We start from the raw sequence: 17,278 nt of genomic DNA, 5'->3' as shown, positions 1-17,278 counted from the left end.
ATATCTTTTTCTGTCCTGCACACATTATGTCTGACCGCTTGCTCATGCCTGCTTGAAAGTAAAAGCCTCCTGCTCATGCAACTTGTTTTTGTTGTGTCCTGTAGGATCCCAGTCCCGGTGTACACCTCTAAACTCTAAATGGGAAATTCTTTTAATTTACATTTTGCTTTAACTATTTGATTATTTGGAGCTATAAGCTTTTGGTGATGTGTGTTGGTGTCATATTGTTAGGATGTGTGACAGTGTGCTTTGACAATGACGAAAGCCCTTCAGGCAGCGTCCTGACAGCAGTTACACGCTTAACGAATGCCTGCATGCACTGCCGTGATCCCTCAATCCTCTCATCCATCACCATCTGCTTCACAAAGCCCGCTCTCTGGTCTCTGCTCCACAACCAAGTGCTCCACACATGCATTCATCCACATTTACATACACACACACTAAATATATGCTGTATTTACAGACAAATACATGCTGTCATTCACTTTGTCAGCACACAGAGATGTGGTGTATTGATGTATATTAAATATACTGTATGTACTAGCCACCCATGGAGACGTGGCCTGTTAAAGGAACATGTGCTGCATGTGCTAGACATGTCTTTAAATGTACATAAAAACAACATGAATGTTTCAACCTGGGGAGCACTGAGAGCATATCTAGCATGTCTACCTGTCTAGACTTTGTGTCATGAATTGAGCGGCAGACAGAAAGAAAGGAGAATGATTGAGTTAATGTACAGCTGAGCCAAAAGAGGGAAACATGGGAGACAGACAGATCTGCAGATAACATGGTTCTGCTGTCCAGGACTCAACATTTTATACTGGAATATATTCACTTACACTGACATTCTCACAGAAAAAACCCACTTGCGGGTAGTCCCTTGTTTTTTCTAACACTAACACTACCATATTTAACTAGCTATCTTGCTAATTTTAGATTTTGGCATTTTGTCAATCATGCAGCAGCTAGGTCAATGCTTGTAACATAATGTCTAAAACGTATCCTGCTACAAGCATTAATCATTTAGCTAGTAAGTCTGTCTTGGGACTCCAGCTGCGTTAGCTAGTGATCAAGCTAGCAAAGAAAATTCAGACAGCTCACCACTAAACAAGCTGCAAGGAAAATAGATGCAACATTAAGGTGTAACAAGGAGTAGAAAAGTAGCAGCTAAAATTATCTTAAGGACACACCCACAGTATATTAAGGGGAATTATACATAATACAGTGCTTGCTTAGGCAGCACAAATTGGCTGCCAGCCGAACATAAAGGCAAGAGCCATGCCAACCAAGCATGTCATGCAATACGCCAGCGTGTCATGCCTTATCCTCAGGATAGATAGAGTAACGTTAGCAATGTCTTTTTGAGGCTGAGAGAGCAAGAAACTTGGCTCTCATGCATGTTGTATGAAATACAGACAGACTTATAACCAGGTTCTAAAGACAGGATCATCAAATGGCAGCATGCAGGCTTTCTCTGGCACCAACCCATATCATACTACATATTTATTATACAAAATCTGTATTAAAAAAAAATACTGACCTACCTACAAAAAGACTTCCTCAAATGCATAGCTACAATATATAGACAATAGTCTCTCATGCTTTAGTCTATAGATTGTGTGTGTGTGTGAGGTGACATCAGTATTCACACGAGAGCAGCCAAAAACACTGCTATCATTAGCTTTTACACTGAAAAAAAAGGAGCTGTTACCCCAAGCTGGAGTGAAAGTGAGGAGTGAAAATGTGAGTAAGAAAAGTGAGAAAGAATTGGTAGTGAGAAGTGGAAACACAATGCACTTGAGTTGTTGCCGTTAAGTGTAAAACTTGTCAGGCAGCAGTGGCTTTTAAAATAAATTAAAACTTGTAAGAGTCATATTAAAGGCCAATACTTTTTAATCTTCGAGTAAATATAACAGATGTATTTTTACCATCCCATTTTTGTCGGTGGCTAAATATCAAATGCTGTTAATACACACTGTTTATTAAAAAGCATACAAACACAGGTCTAATATTGTTTTTAAAATGAAAAAGCTCAATCAATGTAATGTACTAATGTCCCACTGAATTTTTAAACACTTATAATTCAGTAATAATTAGCATTGTTAACGTGTGTGTGACGCAAAACAGTGGGTGACTCGATAAGTGTCCAAGAGTTAGTAGTATGAATTAGGGAGTGTGTGTTAAAATGTGAGGTGTTTGTGGGGGGTTACTGTTCCCACCCCAAAGCTGATTGTTTTCCAACAACAGCATATCCCAGTGTTTTATTCTTCTTGTTCCACAGCAGTTAGCCAAGGATTACACTTTGTAATGTATTAATTAACAACACATCATGCTTTAACTTTCTAGTTAATGTTTAATGTTGTGGATCATTCACGAGACAAGTTAGCTCCTGTTATCACTTACATTATAGATCTATGAACAGTCATTCCCTCACCAACCTCTCTTTTTTCTCTCTCTCTCTTGAAGCTAATAAATAAAAAAATGCAGCTAGTCATGTTACTGAGAAACCGGAAGTCCTTCCAGTAAGTTCAAGCGCTAACACTGGAGACTCCTTCCATGTTAAATAAGCATCTCCACCTTCACCATATCAAAATATAATTAAAGTTTATATGTTTTTTCTTTCTTTCTGTTTAAAAAAAATCCTTATTGTTAGCCTTACATTATATGGAGTGCCTGCCATTAAAATTCCTGTGACAGAACATGTAGGTAAATGCGATAATGATTAAAAATTCTGAATTAAATAATGTCAACTTTTCATGAACAAAGTGCAGCACTGGAATATATAGAAGTCTTTAAAAGGCTTGGCATGTTTCTAGTGTGCTTTTTGTGGCTGAAGAAGAATAAATACTTCACATAAAAAAATGATTATACCTCTCCCTTTGCATAACCGAAAGCTGCACTAGTTTAAATAATGTCTTCCATTGCTTTAACTTTAATTGTATTTAATAAAGCAGACACATAAAATCAGCGGCTGGCATATTGGAGCCTGGATGTGCTTTGCATTTCTCGCACCCAAATGCTTCTTTCTGCTGATGGCCTTGTACTGTGTTTTATCCCCAGTCTAAATCCTGAACGATTTTGAAAACCACTGAGTTCCCAATAGCAAGTGCTGTTAATCAGGAACCTGACTCAAGGCAACCTCTTTGTCTAAACCCAGGTGTCTACTCTTACAGTTCAAAATGTGACTCACAATCCCTTTTTTTTTTCTTAGAAAGGACACAGGCTTTCACTTCACCTTAAACTTAAGCAAAAATCTGTTTAACTATGTTGCAATACTGGCAACTCTTCAAAATAAGAACATTAATGTAACATTTGAATTAAACATAATGTTAATGTTTATTTAACTTGCCTATGGTGTTTGTTCATGCACAGAAAAGTTGCTACATCCTGCCCAAAATTATAAAAGGTGCACAAATCACCAATCATGTGAAGGATGCCATGGTCCCAGCTGCAGAACTGAATCCCATCAAGCTTTAGATGAGTTTGTATAAAATTAGATTGCTCTCAGTCATCATCTGTGACAAATTTCAACGGCAACAAATGCCAACTTTATGGGCTTCCTTCATCATTCCTTCAAGACATTTAAATGCAACTTGAGCTGCAAATATAATTTTCATAGCACACAAATGCAATGTATTTAGATTCAGTAGTGCATCCTTAATTAATAAAAATCTGCACACACTCAGACATCTGCCTCTGGCCAAGCATCACTGTATTAAAACCAAAACCACCCTTGTACACAAAAGTGAGAGATAGTACCAACCTGTAGATATGCCAAAAGAAAACATACAACAGATGTACAAACATGCATTCAATCAAATCTTCTTTTTTAATGATTCTTTTTTTAATAATCAAGCCACGGACATGAGGAACCTAGATGCCACTTCAGGCTAAAACTGACACGTTTACTGTGTCACCTCATGGAGAGGATGACTATGAATATTGATAAAATACTGGCATAATGTGTAGCATTCAGATCTAAGCACCAAATTAAATAGGACTTTAAACAGGAAAATGCTGACAGAATATTTATGTTTTCATTTTATGAAAGCCTGTAATGCAACCTCGGTTTCAGCCTCATCAGTGATTGAGTGCTGTTAGTTCATCAAGTAGGCTCTATTTATCATGATGTAACTAAGCTAGCTTGAAGAGTTTGTCACGTTACCTTCAGCGAACATTGTTGCGACGTTGCAGCTTTCTAGCTCACTTGCCACTTTCTACTCTGCTTTGGTTTTACTCTGCTCATGACCACACACACACACACACACACACACGCTCAGCTCACAGAATGTTGAGCTGTATCTCTCTATAGACTCTCATTTGCTTACAGGTGATTGTCTGATAATGTGGTAGTTACACTAACACGTGGAAGAAACAGCAGTTAAGATTTCCTGTATCTACGTATGATATTTATGTAAACAAATGCTCCACACGAGAACAAATGAAGTTCAGAATCCTAAAACAATGAGCAATGTGTTCATACACAGTGGGAATATTGCATTGCCTTGATTAATTACTCGAGGGAATAAAAGCAATCAGAGCATTTGAATCTTTATTTGTGAGATGACAAAAGAGAACACAGATGCTGTTGTTTACCGATTCTTACTTAATAGGGCAGTAAATACACTTTAACATCTATGGAAATGAGACAGGTTGACAACACGCTTCGGTATTAATATATGGGCTTGTATTACAACTCCCATAACTTCCTGTCATTAATGCTCTAAGAGATAAGCAAATCTACACGCAGACAGTGAGCCGAGCTATCTTCAAGCTACAGTATGTGGAAAGTATGATCCTTCACTTGTGTCACCTTGATGTATGACTATAAGACTCAACACATTTAATGGGGCCATAAAAGGCATGGTAATTCTGCCAGGCCTGATAATAATAGACTTACAGCGCCATCATCAACATAGTTTTGGTTTAAAGCTCGCCAATCAATCCGTCCAGCGAGGGTGTGCTCGTAAGCCTTGACCTACTGGCTAGACTGATGCACCGATGCCGCGTGACCTCAATTCCCACTCTGACTTGGGAGCAAAAATGATACTATTGTAGGATCTGCACCGCTCTGAGTTAATTAGTGCAGTCCAGGTGTGACCAAGCCAATGCACCAGTACATGATTTCTGTAGAATTCTGAGTGGGATGGAAAATAACGCCTGAAATACAATTTTAGCACAGGCAGCAGAGGCGACAGATGCTACATATCCAACACAGAGAGCTTCCTATTATCTTCTGAGCCATTTGCAATGTGATATATCCTGCCATTTGGGCTATGTGTGGCGGTATGGAGAGGCGATTAATATTAGGATTGAATATCTTTCTCTCTCTGATCAAGTGGGGCAGCGAGGGCCTCGTGTCCTGCCGGCTGTAGCTATATTTACCTCGTTAAAGTGTGGCAGCACATCACGTTGAGATTCTATTACTTGCCACACGCTCACACCCTCACCCCCTTTAATGAACGCACATACACACAGGGCACAATTGTCACACCCTTGCCAATACCCAAAGGCCTGATCACAGACAGCAAGGATGCTGAAAGCAGACATACTGGGACTAATGAGCGACTGGATAACAGTCCATCACTCTGTTAAAAGATCAACACACAAACCAAGACAGGCTTCAGCTGGTCCCTTGCTTTTTGCTGGACGGTGCACTTTTTAACATGCTGAACAACCAAACAGTATCTTTTCTTCTCTGCTACAATTGCAGTTGCCTGCTCTAATAAGCTTATGAATTAAAATTAGATTTCCAACTTTCAAATGCTACTTGTTTACCTGATAAATATAAGCCCTGAATCTATTCAAGTGGGACGATCTGATTAATTGTAGCCTGCAGTGCGTTAGACAACACAAGAGACACTGAACAGTATTAAGTCCTTTTCTGCCCCCTACTGGCTGTATTTAAACTGAAACCTAAGGGTGGAAAAGATGTCAGTGCAGTCTTACTGATTCAGACGCAGCCTGCACAGTCTTATGACTGACATGAATAAATGACCCAGTGGAAAGAAAAATTGTGCCTAGGGGAGGGGGGTGAATGACCAGCGCCCTCTCCCACCCTCAATACCACAACTGAGGTGAGACCCTTGAGCAAGGCACCGAACCCCCAACTGCTCCCCGGTCGCCGCAAAAAAAAAAAAAAAAAAAAAAAAAAAAAAGGCTGCCCACTGCTCCTGGTGTGTGTGTTCACTACTGTGTGTGTGTGTGTGTTCACTACTGTGTGTGTGCACTTGGGTGGGTTAAATGCAGAGCACAAATGCCGAGTATGGGTCACCATACTTGGCCACAAGTCACTTCACTCACTTACTTTCAATAGTTATATTGATTATATGAGTGAAGATGGTGAAATGAAATGAAGCATGAGCTTGCTCTACACTCTGAGATTCTGAGATCTCTGCTCAGTATGGAACTGCTCAGGCTTTGCAATGGACTTCCAAACAAAAACTATATCCGTTATATCCATCTGTCTGTCTGTCGGTCCATCTGCCTGTCTATCTGACTGTTTGCATATCTATCTACCTATCGATCTTTCTATCTATCTGTCTGCCTGTCCGACCATCTGTCTGTGTTGTGTATGCATCTGCTGTCTGTCCATCGGTCTATATATGTCTGTCCATCTGTCTCTGTTGCGTATGCATGTGTATCTCTCTATATACCTGTTCATCCATCTATCTGTCTACTTATCTATCTATCTATCTATCTATCTATCTATCAGTATGTCTCTGTATCTGTCTGTCAATCTGTTGTATGTGTATGCATCTGTGTATGTCTATCTGTCTATCTGTCTATCTGTCTGTCCATCAATCAACCAATCTATCTATCTATCTATCTATCTATCTGGCTGTCTTTCTGTCTGTCTGTCTGTCTGTCTTTCTGTCTGTCTGTCTGTCTCTGTATATACATGCCCATCTATCTCCCTGCCAATCTATCTATCTATCTATCTATCTATCTATCTATCTATCTATCTACCTATCTATCTGTCGGTCTGCCTGTCAGTCTGTCTGTCTATATATGTCTGTCCATCTGTCTGTGCATTTGTGTATGTCTATCTGTCTACCTATCTGTCTGCCTGTCTGTACATCAATCTATCTTCCATCCATCTCTTTGTCAAGCACTGAGAAAGTATATTAAAATAGTTGTATCGTCTGTAGCCACTAGATGGAGCCAGTCTCATGATCCATAGTCCATTATCCAAACTCTACCTCTTCATGAATGATGTGAGTAGAAGCTGTATAAAACACTGGACGAACAGAACAATTCCTCAGACTCCACCTCCTCTAACCACTATGATCCGCCTGAACTGCTCTGCCATATGCTTTCAGTCTTTACAGTGGATTAAACCATAGAGTGCGTACTACTACACAGAGCCTTTAGGCTGTGGAAGGTTTTTGGTTTGCCAGATCAGAAACATATGTTCTACTGGGAATCACAGTGATGGGACAACAGCACTATATTAAGAATAAAGGTCAGTGAATGGTCATCTCAGAGAGACAGGAATAGAAGCAGTGCATACAGAGGGTCAAGCAAGACTTTGTGTACCAAATGTAGTCTTCACTAATCCTGTGTCTGATCTAATCAACTTTCCTTTCACAGTCTAGCATTCATCCATACAGGAGTCAGTGAGGGGGCAGAGAGATCCTTCATGTGAGAAGCAGTCTCACACACACACACACACACACACACACACACACACACACACACACTAAATCGAGCCTAATCAAACCAAGGCTCTGTATTTCTCATTCAGATCTGCTGATCTTTCTGCTGGAGTCACAACTGAATCAAAACTAAACACTCCCAGGTATGATTTCAGCAACAAAACAGGAAATAAAAAGTGCTGTTGAATTGTGGCACAGTGCTGTTGAACTGTGAACCCTGATTGGTCAAAAGATGTTGATTAATTTTCTGAATCTGCCCAAAAGAAAAAGTGCCGTGGTGAAGCTTCTACAGTGTCAGTGTCAGAGGTAAAGCTGTTCCTTTAAGTTTTCCCTTAAGTGACATGCAAAAGTCTTCAGGATGTGGAACTTTGCAGTTGGTAACATGACAAGATGCATTTTTTGTCTTCAAGAGATGGAAAAAAAAGGAGAGACTAATGAGGGAACAACTGTTATAGCTGCTATAACATAAATGATAAAAGGAAATACCATTAAATGTAACTAAAACAGATACAAAGAATGAGGTGTTCTTCAGTAAGTAAAACATAATTTTGTAAATTCGCTGTGGTATATAAAAACAATAGAACAATGGATTGTGCCTTTATGGGAAAATGATGGATTCTGAAGTGATAATGGCATTACAGCACCCTACCATTGATTATATTCCTATCACAGCATGACCTGTTGTGTTTTATTCCTTACTTCTCACTCACAATCACATTCATGTTCATGTAATGCTTTGTTCTCTAAATGAACCCATTCTGAACCGCTTTAATAAGCCCTGCCTTATGTTCAAGCTTCCCTTCCTTCCTTAAAATGATCATGCGTAATCAGTTCTTGTGATCAGAACATGTCAGCTTGCCCTCAGCCCTCAACAGGAGAGCCAGATTTAGAACTGAGATTAGGAGACACGGGACGTGCAGCTGCTGGCCAACATGTGTCAAACAACAGAGACTCAAGATCTGTGGAACGAGGTTTGGACTCAGCTTTATTGAGACAGACCATGAAACTGGCATGAGGGTTTTTTTCTTTGGTAAAACATAATAAATCTTTATCATGTACCACACATGACAAGTTGTCATTTTGCCATGAGGTAGGTAATCGTGTACAATTCACATAAGCTGCACTGAGACTTGGAAGAGGCGGTGTGACGAGGAGGGCAGGTGCTAATTGGTGTGTAATGAAATTAGCACTGGTCGAGAGTCAAAGTACAGCAGCTGTGTGTTTTCCCTCCTCTAACACATGACATTCACACTAATGACAGGTTGGATAATTAACTAATGAGCTCGATCTTATGTGGGAAAACACTTGACTTTGTACTGCCTGGGCTCCTCAAAGCTCGAGTTAAAGACTCCTGAGCCAGAAGCAGAAGTAATCCCCAGTAATAAAGGCACTACATTTGACATGCGCAAAACATTTATGATTTAGTATGATGTTATTATTTAATGGGTTATTTGAACGATTATAGCTTTGAGAACTAAGTGAAAAGAAAAGATTCATGATAACAGTGAACAGTGAACCCCCCCCAGTGAAAGCCAGTACAATGAAAACACAGGGCAGACTAAATAAATGACCCTAATGCAAACCTTTTTTTTTTTTAAGGAAAATGCATACAAATGCCAAAGGTTAAGCCCTGTTTCTTAATGTAATTAAGCCATGCTTGACAGAAAAAGCAAAACTCAGAAAGTCATCATGAAAGCAAAAGAAAGAAAAATCATCATAAACACATACAAGCATAGAAAAGCACTAAAGCATAGCCTTTAATTAGATACTAAGAAAGCATTTTCATGTCCTCAAATCTTTCCACTGGTTCAGTGATTTCATATTTGGTGATAAAAACAGAACTCCATATTTTTCTATAACACAATGCAAAATGAGTGCCAAAGGGACTCTATGATATCATTTCATGACTGACCAATTATTTAATTTATTTATGGTTGTGGTATATGTATTTATGTTTAATTTCTTTTCTTTTCTTTTATTTATTTTAAATGCAAATGCAATAGAAATGCATTTAATTAACTTTTTAGCCATTTAAAAACCATCAGAGAGCAGAGCTAATTTACCCCCTAATCAGCCATGACCTGAAGAGAACAGCACGACTGACAGATGCAAGCCCAGAGCCCACAAACCACACCATATCTGAAACCCTCACACAAGTATCTTCTTGTCTGATACAAGCGTATATGTGTAACTCGGTTTAAGAAAATAATGGACATATAAATAACAAGGGGCCTGGGGTGAGAAAAAGAAATAGCACTATTTATAGCAATATATGCAAGTAATTCAACTTGAAAATTAGATTATTCGAACACAGTGTTTCTTGAACACAATTCAAAAACCCACACGGCAGGAAATCTTCAGTTCTGTTCCATTACACGCTGCTAATAAAACAGCTACAAGGTTGCGCAGTCACCCTGGGTTTTGGCATTTGAAAAGAAAACATTCCTTCTGACAAAGAAAAACACAATTTCCTGTATTTCCTCTCCAGAAAACAGAATTACAGGAGGAGCTGTCTAGCTCTGTAGAAACTATACCAAGTGCTAATGTATGTTCCTTGCTATGGACTCATGACTGTGCTCACTCCCAGAAGTCATAAAGCCAATGATGTATGTAAAACACTGAGACAACAAGCTTGGCAGGTGTAGTAATATCATCTGACTAAACCCATTAAAGAATAGATTTCTGGGGTGCTCATATTATCTTACTAAAACTACATAATTAAATAAATGAGCATAGTCTATGGGCCGTGTTCAATATGCAGTGACAGTCCAAGTGTCAATAAAAAAAATAAAAAAAAACCTTCAATAAATAATTTTATAAAACCAGTTATGTGCTTATTAAAGGCCCCAGATACAAAACATTCAAATCAATACAAATCAGTAGCCTGGGCACCAGGAACAAGATTTTGTGTCCAGGTTCTTAGTTTTTTATTCATAGTTGCCCAACTGACAAGCATGTTTAACAACCAGAGAAAAAAAATAAACCCTACTTCCTACTGACTTTTGGTATATAGCTATATTTAAACTTGAAAAAATGCTGTAACTAGAGCATGTGCTTTCAAATCTCACTGCCTGCTGCACTAAAAACATCTACCAAGGCCCAATCTGGTTAGGAGTAGAGCGGGTTTTACTAGGCGGATTAATTAACATGCACGGATGGCAGATGATCATTTCTGAATCAGGAACATGCAGGCATGTGGAAAAACTGATGAAGCCAAGCAAAATAAAGTTCAATGTAAAGCTGTCAAGAGCAAATAAAAACAAAAGCCAGACTCAAATTATATTTTCACTTGCAATGTGAAGAGAGAACACCAAGTTCACCAACAACTTTTCTGTTGTCATCGCAAATAGAATGTGCTAAATCAAAAATTTTATCAAGAGAGGATAAATACTACACCATCGTCCATATTAAGAAGTCCTCTGATTCACTTAATCTCTATTAATGCACTTTATGCACTAACTAACTAACTAACCATACAATATTATACTATGATAGTTACCACTTTTTAGCCTAGTCGATTAGGTTTTTGGGCAACCAAAACATGGGACTGGGCATCAAACCAGAGTTTCCCACTGCCTGGTGGGCTAGCTAAAGAATTTATCATTCTCTGAACATGCACTGAGAGACACCATAAACACTTGAGCTTGGGTGGGTGTTTCTGTCTACTGTGTTAGCAAACGTAATGATGAAGAAACTGAAATGAGACAAATGACTAACTCACATGATTATTTATTTATTATTTAGGATATACCACACCTTAGATTCCCATGTGAGATATCATCAAGATATAAACACCACATGGTATGTTTAAAGATGTTGCTTTAGTCAGATGACTCAGATGTGTTTTATTTTTATTAAAAAGTAAGCATGTGTGATGTGCTACAAAGCAGACGTCATTCAATCTTCTAATCTTTTTACTAACAATGCAAATGAGAGATGGTTGAAAACTGTTCTCCCTCCAACAGCGATGTGCTCAATGTTCGTAAAGCAGCAAGAAGAAAAAAGTATACAGTACATTGAATCTAAACCTGCTCTCTCTATAGCTATTTTATTACAAGCATGCTTTCCTTTACTTTCCTCTGTACTCTAGTGGTGTAAAACTCTGGGTTCAGGTCATGTCACAGGGCCAGTGTCTCCTCACTAAGCGAAGGTGAAAGCCAGATGTTGCTGTGCCAGATTGGGGGAAAGTACCTGCCTGGGGTCAAAGCCAGGCTGCCGGATCTCAGTGGAGTATGGCTAGCATACCAAACACAGCTCAGTGCACATCCCTGAGGAGGTATAACTGTTAGTGAGCTGCTGACAAGGGACCTTAATTTGGCCAGCAGTCTTTTATGTTTAGTTATTCTGAGTTGATCGCGTGGTTTATGTGGGTGCATGAATGTGAGTCACACAACCAACCAAGTCACCTGAGTATGTACGAATCCTCGGACATTTTATTTCTTTCTGCCCTCATTTGCACACAGCTAGTACAGACCAGGAAGAAACCTGAGACAAAGCCTTAATACAAAAGGATTATACAGTAATTCAGATAGTAATTCATACAACCTGGATTTTGTTTTGAATTAAGACTATTTTAAAGGTAGTCATTTGCATCTAAGCTCTATTGTAGCCTATTTGGAAAGTAAATCATCACTACATTTGAGTTTACAAACTACCAAACATTTAATGGTTACACCAACATAGTCTTATGTTATAACTCAAAATATGCACCTACCCCTTAGTACGATGATGATAAGATGAAGTACAAACAGGATATTTTTATATCAGGTGTCACAGAGAGTGCTTTTAGTGAGATTATTGGTAGGGTCACGAGCTATTTTAATTATTTTTTACTGTTAATAGAATGATACATTCCATTTTATATGCATTTTTATAACCTATCAAAGTGGAGATTAATTTTGCAGACTCTTTGCTATTTTCCGTGGCTATGGTTTGTTAAAATTTGTTGCATGAAAGCCCAAGCATTGAACAAGCTAGTATATAGTAAATACAAGAGATGGATAATTTAAGTAATCACTTTATTGCAATCCATTTTGATTTTGTTCATTTATCTATAGTTTTAAATAAAATAAAAACTCAACAGACAACTGGACATTTCCTGAAGGAAATACACTGAGAAAGACGAAATGCTAACTGCTTCCCTGTGTTCCCATTATAAATGTATTATTTCCTGTTTAGGTCAGATCCCTTTACACATTACTAGTTACAGTTTACCTTAAGTACCTCTGGTGCAACCGAAATTCAACACATTGTTAGTTTTAAACTCTCAAACACCCTCACTTATGTTCAGCTTGTGCAACTGGCTGCTGCTGGTGCCTCAGTCCCCTTGACTAAATGACACCTTTAAGATTTCAGTGTATGTTTCCACTTGTTTCAGCTGGCCTAATAAGCAGATAATTACTAGCCCTTTGAGACATCCCTTAATATTTTCTGAGTAGGTCTTTTTGCGCCCTGAACGTAATTTGCTCCCTGAAGAGAAGGCTAAATGCTGAAAAGCAGGGCAGTTGTTTCCTGCTGCCAGTGACACAGAGTCACAGAGACTGGCCAACCAGAGGCAAGTCAACTAGCCAACCACGCTCCCTCACTCACTAGCTCCAGGGAAACCTGCTGGCCATGAGCCATTAACACAACTCACACGTGGGAGGACTGAAAATAACTATTATAAAGAATGACCCTGATACAATCTTAGCAAATTGACCCTGAAAGCAGCCTTTTTCAAGGAATACATGTTTTGACTAACAACTTACACTGAATCACTGTTACATTTAAGAGTTTAACTAAATTAGTCTGTGCCCTTGGATAACTAAACATATTTATTCAGATGGGTGCCATAACCTACACACTTATCATGTGACAAAGAAAATATGAAATAAAAACAGATGATGGGAACTGGAAACCATGGGCCAAATCAAATTAAACCATTCCATTAACCGATTAACTAAAGGTCATTTCAGATGCCCCTCACCTGTTTTAATGTCTCTTACCAGCTTCAGTGTGGACGAAGATGTGATGTTCTGGTAGATGTGATGGCCAGCACTGTTAACAAGAGAACACATTTAAAAATGCATTTTAAATAAACTGGCGTAAAATGAAATTTTATATGAAAAAATTGTGAAGAAATCAGATCAAAATATATATTTTTAGGTATTGGCCTTAGTCTCCTGCTGAGTTCTCATTTTAACTAAGTAAAATCACTGTCCATACCACAGTATATCTCATGTTAGAATATTCCCCCTGTATAATATCTCCATGAAAACAATTCCTGAACAACTACCTGTATAGGGACTCGGAAAAAAAGAATACAAGTGGCAGTTAATAAAAGAACGGAATATAAAAAAGAACTTGACACAAGAATAACAAATATGAAATAAAAAGAATAATGAGAAACAAGAGACAAGAAACCCCGAAACAAGAAACCACAAATTAGAAACAAGAACATGCAAGGACTAGGAACGAAAAAAATGAAATATATACCTATACTTAGCCTGATTAACACAAAACAAGACACAGGTAATATAGATAATGCATCAAACCAATTAACAAGAAAGGGAGGGGAAAAGAAAATCAAGACAAGAACAAGCCTACATTTATGAACTAGGAACAGTGCACTGAGAGGGGTAATTCATAACAACCTAAAATTAAAGATATGAAACACCTTAATTCACAATGGAACAAACTAACTGAAATAGGAAACCTGTCAGTGATTTTTTTTAACTAATCACATGGCATTTGGAATAAAGAATAACTAGAATTTTATTCATGTCTCTTTTTTTATTTCCAAAATCTTCGAACTTAGAATGTTATGTACGTATGTGGTAGACCAACCTACAAAATAAACCCTTGGTACGAATATACATCTGTGATTCCTGCAGAGGTGAGAAGTAACAACGTATAATTACTTTGTTACTGTACTTAAGTCTGTTGATCATTATATCATGATTACTCAGGGTTTTTTTTAATTTCACCTAATACTTTTGACCTTTAATTACTAGATTAACAAAGAAAAACCTCTTTAGCGTCTGACATTTTAGCATCAGGCAGCTTCTGACATCTAAATTCCTACCAAATGCAAACTTTAACGCATGTGACAGCAAGAATGAGACTTAATACCCATCACTGTAATCTATCGGCCTCTACGTACACTCTGTATTTATTAAGCCAATTTGTGTTGTAACAGATAGCTATTAGCATTAATTTAGATTGCATGGTGTGCGTTATCATGCGAGCTAACATTTCTGAGAATAGGAATAAAGATGTTGTTAGTTAGCCTTAGCTAATGTTTCCTCACGTTACTTGGTTCATTAGTGAAATAAGCAAAATTTACCAACAGTAATTAAAAACAGTGTGTCACCTGAGGCAGACATTTTTTTCCCTTTTGTGAATCTTTCTTCTCTTTTTCCTTTTATTCTTAAGTAAGTTTGAGTTTATACTTTCTATGTTACCTTGAGTGAAGAATTTGAAACTGTACTCTAACTTTTGCCTGAGTATTTATTTAGAAATGCAGTTTCACTTCTACTTGATTAAAGAATTTGGTACTTTTACCACCATTGTTTGGATGCTAGAAACAGAACAACAGACAAAACATAGGCTTTTACATCAGCTAGATTTACTGCACCGCTGATCTGAGATCAGCCCTTCCCTTCTGCAGAGAGCTTAATGCTCAAAACTTAATCACACTATTAAGTGTTAAATGTAAATAACATTCATGCTTCAGAAATACAAAAACCCAACAGGCACCAGTAAATTCACTTCTCTATAGCACTAGTGCCAATGGCTGTAGGTAGGTGAAGGGCTAAGGGGTGAACATACAGCAGCGCTTAACATAAGGTAAGGTTTTAGTGCTTAGTGCTGTTACTCGGACATTTGGGATACATTTGCACACCACTTTCTCTGTGGTTAAATTGCCCAGTGTAATGTACAGTGTACTCTAATGGACTGTAATGGCCAAACCAGAGCAGTGCAGGCTGAGGTGCCACTCCATGAACTCATGCTACATGAATGGACAGGAAGCAGGTCCAGGCTGCAGCTGCTGCTCAGCTCTGTGTTGGTGAAGTTCTGTACTTCATGGTTTTTTTTTTTCTTTTCTTAAGGGCTGTTAAGTATTCCCATGCCCATCACACAGACCTGCACTGAACCACAGTACTGCCTGCTATGCTTCAATTACAGCTCAACCACAAGGCAGGGCCTGGCTTCTCTCTCTTTCTCACTGAGTCAGCATACACACAATCATACAACACAGTGACATAAAGGGAAGGACAAAATAAAGAAAAGAGATGTGGCCTTCTAAACATGATTACTTCAGTTTGTTTCAGTCATAAATCCAGAAGACAGCCAATATGACAATATGCCATTTTCTGCATATATTGAATTAGTGAACTGGTGGCCAGTTGGCAGTAGATCCCCGTTACTTAATCTGTCCTGATCCAGGCACTTTCCATTGTCTGGAAAAGGCTTCATCACACACCAGCACCCTTGTTTTTTTTTTAGCCTACAGAAAGCAGCCACTCAGGTTTAAATGCAATTACAGCTGTTAACTTCAGGCTTTTTGGAGCGAATAAGGGAGCTCTGATATCAGAATTATAGCACATAACCAATTTAAATGAAATCATGACATGATAGTCAAAATGTCAGGCCTTCTCACATCATATCTAAAATCATATGATAATGTATCCAGCAAGAATTGGATGTTAGTAGTAGCCAACTTAACCTCAAATTCGTTCCACTCTGAGCTTAGCACCTTACTGCCTGATTAGCAGAGTCCAAAAGTCTTGAGTGCTCCTCAAAGATCTGACACATACCATTAGTGCAGTTTGAGAAATCATCATATGACAACACATATGAATATATGAAAATATTAAATATTCTGTTCATACATAGTTATCTCCATGTATTTAAGTTACCCGAATGTCATATATTTAATTTAAATATTAGCACACTTAACAGTTACTTGATATAATTTCTTTAAAAATAACACCTGATATTTAGTAAATTAGTGATTTAGTGAGTAATTAGCGACTGCCTGTTCAACACATACTTAGCTAACTTGCTTGTTCTTAGCAATAGAAACCGTAATCCTCACTAACTTTCGTAAAACAATTTTCAGTTTTCATTTGGTATCCATATTTAATGCTGCTTCAAGTTGTAACTATAGTTAGCACTACTCATTCCGAATCTCACCACGTAATACATTATGCACATCAGCCAGATGCACAACACAAAGCTGTCAAATAACTTTTCTGCTTAGTACACACTCATGATTAAACATATCAAGAGAAAATAAAGCTAGCCAGACTCAAATAATATCTAGCTAATTACTTGCCATACATCATTACATTAGCTATCACTTTTTAGCCTAGTCCACAGGTTCTCAAACCATGGGTCATGACCCTACATGGGGTCACTTGATTTAAAAAACTCCTTTTTTGTTTCATTCATTTATTTTACAAATTAGCATTTTCAAATATTGCTCTAGCTATTACGACAGATCTTGTTAGCTGCTACTTTGAAATGTTCCTGGAAGTCACACTCAAACAAGCCACATTTAAATTAAGAGTGTACGTGCTATTTTAGTCTTTTTCGCCAAGCTGACGCACTGCGTTAACGTAGGAGTTTAGCTA

At 38.1% G+C, this 17,278-nt stretch overlaps 1 protein-coding gene across 6 annotated transcripts in view; it reads right to left on the bottom strand.

Annotated features, from left to right (window-relative positions):
- tspan9a (tetraspanin 9a) overlaps positions 1–17,278 on the bottom strand; it is a 200,005-nt gene that overhangs the window by 162,017 nt on the left and 20,710 nt on the right. For 3 of the 6 annotated variants that reach the window (XM_053235159.1, XM_053235160.1, XM_053235157.1), the window contains exon 2: positions 13,627–13,697. The exons of 1 other annotated variant lie outside the window; for it this stretch is intronic. The gene's annotated coding sequence lies outside the window, so the exon portion shown is untranslated. The remainder of the gene's footprint in view (positions 1–13,626; positions 13,698–17,278) is intronic. 2 more of the 6 variants (XM_053235161.1, XM_053235158.1) reach the window with 1 other exon arrangement.

This window comes from Pangasianodon hypophthalmus, chromosome 6 (genome assembly GCF_027358585.1).
Source record: "Pangasianodon hypophthalmus isolate fPanHyp1 chromosome 6, fPanHyp1.pri, whole genome shotgun sequence".
Classification (NCBI taxonomy): Eukaryota; Metazoa; Chordata; class Actinopteri; order Siluriformes; family Pangasiidae; genus Pangasianodon; species Pangasianodon hypophthalmus.
The sequence above is the reverse complement of the archived record's forward strand: the minus strand, read 5'-3'. Positions and strand labels throughout refer to the sequence as shown.